Below are 8,215 nucleotides of genomic sequence, written 5' to 3'. Positions count from 1 at the left end.
TGATTATGTAAGTGATTGTCAATTTCTTTTTAAATATAAAGACTTCTAAAGATGAATGTGTAGCAAAACATCAGCCCAAGGCACTTGAAAAATGTGGAAAATAATATTAAAAACTCTTTATTGACATGGCTATTCTTTAAAACTGCGCCTATGCATTTCATCTGCAGTTTCTTTCGATTACCACAATCTCATGACTCATTAGAACATCTAAACAATGCTAATATAATACATTGAACACAAGGTTTAGGAATATGTCTTCATAAACATGAAAACACTGCAGAACAATCAACTACATCAATCTCAATGCAAAATCACATTCTGTGTGAACCATTGCTGAATGTTTACAAAATGAATGCCAGTAAACTAGAAGTAAATATTAGCTCCTCAGACAATCATTAACTCCCTTCTCAGTTGATTTTAAACAAATCCGTTTACAGATCCTCCAACCCGGGAGCGCATGCAGTCACGTGCTCCCTCCCCAGATAGATCATGGGACAAACCAACTTCTCTGTGAAAGCGAGATTTCAACCCACGTCACTTTTGGTAAGCAGATTTTTTCTTACTGCTTGTGGCAGGTTGTGAGCACCCAAATCCCTAAATGCTTCCAAGAGGAATATAGCAAGCTAATCATGGTATCCTTCTCTTCATCTGAGCCAATCTCATTAAGGTTTCTGTGGTGCAGCCCTGCCTCCAACACTCCAGCACAGCTTTCATGCTTCTGACAAGATTACTAGCTGAGGCCCTCATGGGTCGAGGTAGGGGACTGTGGAGGGCGATTATTTTAGAGATGGTTATTTTCTGCCCTTGTCGTTTGAGCTAATGAATGAGGAGGGGGTTCTAAGAATGAACACAAGCTCAGTAAACCAGCAGACACAACTCTATGATCCAAGAGCTCTGCACATCTGGAAATGTTATCAGCAGCACTGAAGACAGGAAGTACTGAAATAACAGTAACAGAATATAAACATACGCTTACTAAATGCATGCTAATGTAATCCCTCTGGTTCTACTTGAAAAAAAGAATTCCAGCTTGTAATGTAGACATTTATTTTAAGGTTGAATTAGGCTGAATGCTAGGTCGAATCATTTAATGGACTAAAACAACTCCATGCAAGGATCTAATCTGGCAAGGATGCTAAATACCACAGCTTCTACCATCAGTAGCCAATGCATCTTTTAAGGTTAGGGAAGTAAAGTTTACACATACAACTGCTACTTGCTAACTTCCATTACACTTAGTTCACTAAACTTACTCCCATCTATATCATGGCATCAATGTAACCCCTGGCCAAAATGTACCTCACTGGTCCTACACCACCCAACCCTCTCCGAGCTGGGATCAAACTGGTGACTTTTCACATGGGAGTCGGTTGCTCTAACAAGGAGGCTAACGACCATGGCCATATTAAAAAAAGTTTTGAGAGCTAAAGTGGCCGATTTTCTTTGGATCTTTTTCCTCAAATGTTTGTTTTTGATCGAGCACCTGTCTTTGAGATTTTCTGATGTGCGCACACTTCTGTTTTTTGATCAATGTAACCCCTCCCAATCTAATAGTAATTCTCCTATTAAACATTTGAAGAGGCGTCTATAAGAAAGATGATATCCTTTAGCATTAGCTCTTACTGGCTGTTCTCTCAGTTTCACTTCCTCACAGCACCAACCTGCACCACTTTGTGCTGGATTTAAACCAATCCGCGCAGCTCAACCAATAGCCATCTTTTGTTACAGCCCTAAACCCCACTCCTAGTTGAGTTCTTTGCCCACTGCTCCAAGGTGTCATAGAGTTCATTGATTAAATAAGTTAAATTGTTCTCTGATATCTACAGATAAGTAAAAAAATTTGTCCAAAACGGTTTGATATGCCCATTTATAAACTCAGAAATCACCCCTGACAAGCTTCATTCTGAAAATATTTTAAATGGTTGTTGTGAATATTAATGAGCTAATGTGCAAAATAATACTTAATTTGTCAAAAAAATATTTCACAAAAGGAAACAATGGTGTATATGAGGCTCACAGTATGGCCATTTCGATGTACTAAACTCTTATTATTAAGCTATACTATATACAGATTTTCAGAAGTTTCAGCTCAAAATAACAATCAGATTATTTACTATAGCTTTCAGAATATGCTCAATTTGATGTCTGAATACAGTGTAGCTGTTTTTGTAGCCTGTGGCTTTAAATTCAAATGAGCTGCTTCTCCCCGCCCACCGCTCCCACATGTGTGTCTGCTTCTCCTACGTTACATCAGATAAACAGCAGTCAGTGATAGAGATAGACACGGATGACGGCACGTTTACTGACACCATGTGGCTGTGGTGATTATAGTGGTTAAGAATTACATAAAGATTTTACTGTCTTTATTACAAACATGCTGTTTTAGTCTCATTTTATTTTGCAAAAAAAGTTCTGTGGACATGTATACATGTAATTATACATAGAAACATGGTGCCGCTAGAATACGCCTTATACAGTTTAAGATTATACATGTTTTTACTGGACTCCTTTCAGACTGTTTAAGCTGTAAAAGGGTTCATGAACACATTTGCTTGGTTTTAGATTTTCATGTTTCAATATATATTGTAGACTGTTTATACGAGGTGGTTGGACGGACAGTGAAATAAAAGATAAAAACACTAAATTCTGGATCCAAACCAGTTTACTGATTGGCAGACAAATAATTCTTAGGAGCTGGAAATCTGAAAATGCCCCTCTCCCTTCAAGAATGGGCAGTAGATCTTGTTAGAGTGTCCGCATTTAAAAAATGTCTTACTGTATAAGCAATTGGACAAGCTAAACCTGTACTTTATTAAAAAATGGTCCAAGTACTTAACTTGTTTGGAAATGGAACAGTAATAAATGTGTGAGAATTATACTGATTATGACACAGTGTAATTGTGATATGTTATTAACTGAACTTACCTATTCATTTTTCTTTAATTGTAATTTATTTTTATTTTCTCTTCATTATATAAAGATGCAGGCTATAACTGTATTTAATGATAGCCAAGCTGAGACCTTAAAGTCGTAGTTAGGGATTAGTTTGGGTTGGGTTTGTTAATAGGGTAAAATGTTGAGTCTTTACAGAGTTGTATTCTCCATTCTGAAATTTGCCTGGGAATCAATAAAACTTTTAATCAATAGAAACATGGTGCCTGTCAAACAATTCGGTGGGCAGGGAAAAACCGCACTCTGACGTCACGTTTGCGGTGGGCCTCAAAATCACTGGGATTTAAGTATTATTTTAACGTCAGGAAATTAAAAAAAAAGAGACTTGTTGGCTTCATATCACTCCAATATGACTGTGGATACACTATACTTACACACAGTTCTGTCCAATCAGCTTACACAAAATGATTTTCATCATAGGTGGATGGAAGGGGAAAGTGCTAATAAGATAACCAAAGACTTCAAGTCACTAGAGCACTTGTCATGGCCAGGGGAGGGAGCGAGGTTTACCTGTACAGATTGACTCAGCTGCACTCAGTCACTCTTACCCTTCTAAACATCCAACTGACTCTGGCATCTCATGGTGATCACACTAGCAAGGATGCTAAATACTGCAGCCTCTAGAATCAATCACTAGCACACATCTTAAAAGCAGAGGACTCTGGTTTAACTGGATGTCAAAAGCTTGCTTTTGTTACACATAAACTCACTTCTATCTGGGTCATGGCACCAAAGAAACTCCCCTGGTTCTTCTCACACTTTTCTGAACATGATTCTTCAGAATGAAAGTGGATGCTCTAACACGATGCTAAAGATCACACTTTTAAGTATCAGTCTTTATTATTTCTCTTGAGGGCAGGGAAGTTAGGTTACCTCACACAGCGCTTACTAATAAGTGCCCATTACATTCACACCCACCTGGGTCACAGCACCAGTGGAACCCCTCTGGTTTCACCATTCTCAGTGGGATTCAATACACTAGCAAGGGTGATAAATATCACAGCCTCTACTGTCAGTCATTAGTGAAGCAGAGGGGAGTGAGGTTTACTTGCACAACTCTTTCGTTATACTAACCACCATTACACAAACCATCTTTATTTCATATATTTAAAGTGAATTAATGGTCAGCACCATGTTTCATACTGTACTAATGCATGTGCACTTCAATTAAAAAAGGGACAGAGCGATGCACAAGCATCTCCACCTTGTGAATTTGCTAATTATATAAATAAAAAATCACTAAATGCATGCTTTTGCGGAGACCTGAACACGAGAGGTTTCCCTGGTGGATGGACTGTTTGAATCATTAATGACTCATTCTTGCACTCATATAAAGGTGTAATGTGTACAGTAGACGCCTACAGTCTCCTGGGACATCAGACAAGCTTTTGGTCATGTCACAAATTGCTTGTAAATATGTTCTGTAGCCAGGGATGGACAGTATTTATGATACATGTACGTATTTGAAATACAAAATAGTATTTTGTCATTTGTATTTGATAGGGTTGATGAAAATGTCTTAATATTTTTTTATCAAAATTCTTTAGTGTCTTGTATTTTTGTATTTTTAAAGCACCTACATATAACAATATATTTTGTAGGAAGTTTACCTGATGGCATCATAAAATGCACGCTCTGATTGGTGCTTTGGACATTATTGACTTTTTAATTTAACGAAGAACTGGAAAAAAAATCTTTGGAGAATGAGTATACTGTACAAATAATAGCAGTTTTTGGATGGATTGCTAATGCAAAATGTTTGTCGTTAAAACAAACAACATAAAAATGATTCCTACAAAGGCGATTTCTACAATTGTTCATTGACTTATGAAACATTGACGTTTCATATGCCAATTCAGATGCAAACAAAATTGATTTATGAAACGTTTAAATGAACTTCATTTATCACCCTTTTAAAATATTAAGAGGTGGAATTATTGTACAAGACAATTTTACTCGCCACCGAAAACACAATCAACGGGTGAAAACACAATCACTTACAGTACTTTGTTCCAACTTGTTATCTGCATTAGTTGGTTTCATTTTTCTGTATGAAATGTATACAAAAAACACAAAAACACATTACATTTTATATCTCCTCATGTACAGTAGAAGTAGAGGTGAACGAAGTGGCAGAAAAGCTGTTGTTAAGTATAATGGTTAAACTGAAAAGGGCTATTGATGGAAGGTTTGCAAATAAATATCATGCTCTCTTGTAAAAATATTTTGTAGTAATTTTAAAATACAAAATACTGTATTTTATTTTGATACATGTTGTGGCTGCTGTATCTTTTAGTTTATTTTGATACACTTAAACTAAAGGTATTTGGTATTTAATTTTAAAATACTTTTAATGTATGTTTGCCCAACCCTGTCTCTAGCTACTTGAACTAAAGTGTGATGACGATTATATGTTTGCGTAACATTTTTAATATTTTGTTACTGAGGATTTTGTTGATACACTATAGTTTGTGTCACCGAAATACAATCATCATATTTGAAATAACTAATATGAATGCATTACTCTCATTCTCCACAAGAGGGAGGTATGAACTAATTTCTTCTGTTTGTTGCACACGTCAGATTACACATGAGGAACAAAGCTCAACAGGCATTCATTTAAAATTTACAGCCCTGTTTGATAATTTGCATCAGATACCCTACGTTTTATAACGTAATGAAACAAAGCATGTTTTTCCTTAACAATTCCTTACACGTTTGTTTCATTTATGCTACTGTTTCAATGCTAATGCTAATGTTTCCATGGCTCTTTGTAGCTGCATTTTTCAGCATGCTGACACGTCCAGTCAGCAGAGATACAAACATTCCTTTGTTATCTAAAGACCCTGTACATTGCTGATGGGGGTCAATGCTGTCACTAGCATTTCCCGGGTTTTTTCATCATGAACAAATAAAAAGGAGCAGATCATGAGGTGAGCGTTAGTTAGGCAACCTGACTGCAGGATTGGGCATATTCTATTCAGAAGCAGCTTGCCTTCTCCTGATTTTTAATCCTGGTTTCAATCATATTACAGAATTATGAGCTCAATGTGAATTTAAGTAACCTATTAAAGTTAAAAGCAACTATTCTGCTTCTAATATGATATCAGTTATGTACTCACAATGACATATATATGGTATATATATGTCTACATCAGACAATATGGCCAATAGAGAAATGTGTTTAGTTTACACATTTTGCTATATTTATTTATTATTATTTTACACTTTAAAAACATTTCTATCGCTTATATTCAAATATATGTTACATTTATAGCATTTTAAAAATAATTAGGCCTACTCAATTTAATTTCCACAGTGAAAGCACTTATGTGCCTAAATAATATTAAATAAATAATTATGAAATATTTAAAATTGTATATTATTTACATTCAGTTACTGGATGAACCACACTCATCTTCCCTTAATGCTCAAAATGTCATATTATAAAATATAATATTGTGATATCATATGATATATTAAAGCACTTTTGAAAAACATATGAAATATAAAATATTAGAATATAGTATAATATAATATCGCGTTGGCGCAGTGGGTAGCGATGTCGCCTCACAGCAAGAAGGTCGCTGGTTCAAGCCTCGGCTGGGTCGCTTGACATTTCTGTGTGGAGTTTGCATGTTCTCCCTGTGTTGGTGTGGGTTTCCTCCGGGTGCTCCGGTTTCCTCCACAGTCCAAAGACATGCGGTACAGGTGGATTGGGTAAGCTAAATTTTCCATAGCGTATGTGAATGAGTGTATGGGTGTTTCCTAGTGATGAGTTGCAGCTGGAAGGGCATCCGCTGCATAAAACATATGCTGGATAAGTTGGCGGTTTATTTTGCTGTGGCGACCCCTGGTAAATAAAGGGACTAACCAGAAAGGAAAATGAATGAATGAATATTATCTTTTAGTAATGGACACAGAGGATAATCACTTAATCTGCAAAAATACAAATAAAAAAGGAATTTCTAATATTAGAATGTACATTTTTGTATATTAATGGACATAATAAATGCACTTCTTTTGCCTTAATATTTACTTCAGCTCATCTTTATTTATATAGTGCCTTTACAATGTAGATTGTGTCAAAGCAGATTAACATACAAGTTCTAGTAAATTGAAACAGTCAGTCCAGTTTTCAGAGTTTAAGTTCAGTTTAGTTCAGTTCAGTGTGGTTTAGTTTTCACTGCTGAAAGTGGCTATAGGAACAAACCTCACCAACTGACGAAAGTGAAAGAAAAAACCTCAAGAGAAACCAGGCTCAGTTGGGCACACTCCTCCGGTCACTTTTTGTGCAGAGCTGCATAAATACTCTAAAAATATATGAAATATTATTTAAATTATTGTAATTATTTGAATGAATGTTTTCACAATATATAATAATACTAAAATACATGTATATTTTCAGATAAGGGGTAATGAAATAAGCCTGTATAGTATCACAGAATAAATAGATAGGCCTATAATTAGGCTAATTACAAAACTGATGAGAAAGCATTTGGGTCATTCCTACTATCCAGTACCATTTCAGGGTAATAACTGTCCCTGAAAAAATGTTACATTTTTTTCAAGATTTTATAATTTTAGTTGAAGTAGTACTTATTAAACTATAAGAAAAATATATTGGTCCTGCTCGGGATATTATGGTTTAGTGTTTTTACAGAACTTTCACATGTGACAAAGGCCAAATGTCCCCCCTGTTACAGAACATTAATGTATCTTTAAAAGGTATTTAAAATAAATTACTGTAATATTTACATTTTCTAAGAGCTAAAATGCCCCTCACTTCACCCTGCAATAGTATTTTTAAAAAGGTATTACGAAACTAGGGATGTCCAAATCTGATCACATGATCGGAAATTGGGCTCGATCACGCAGTTTCAGACTTGATCGAAATTGGATGTTACCTCCTGATAAGGACTCGAATTTATATTCATTCACTCATTTCCTTGTCGGCTTAGTCCCTTTTAGTAGTCTGGGGTCACCACAGCGGAATGAACCGCCAACTTACCCAGCATATGTTGTACGCAACGGATGCCCTTCCTGCTGCAACCCATCACTGGGAAACGTTCACACTCATTCACACACATATACTACGGACAATTTAGCCTTCCCAATTCACCTATACCACATGTCTTTGGACTTGGGGAAACCGGAGCACCCGGAGGAAACCCATGCAAACATGGGGAGAACATGCAAACTCCACACAGAAATGCCAACTGACCCAGCCGAGGCTAGAACCAGCGACCTTACCGATATACAG

This window comes from Danio aesculapii, chromosome 8 (assembly GCF_903798145.1).
Source record: "Danio aesculapii chromosome 8, fDanAes4.1, whole genome shotgun sequence".
Lineage (NCBI taxonomy): Eukaryota > Metazoa > Chordata > Actinopteri > Cypriniformes > Danionidae > Danio > Danio aesculapii.
This window is presented reverse-complemented; position numbering follows the sequence as displayed.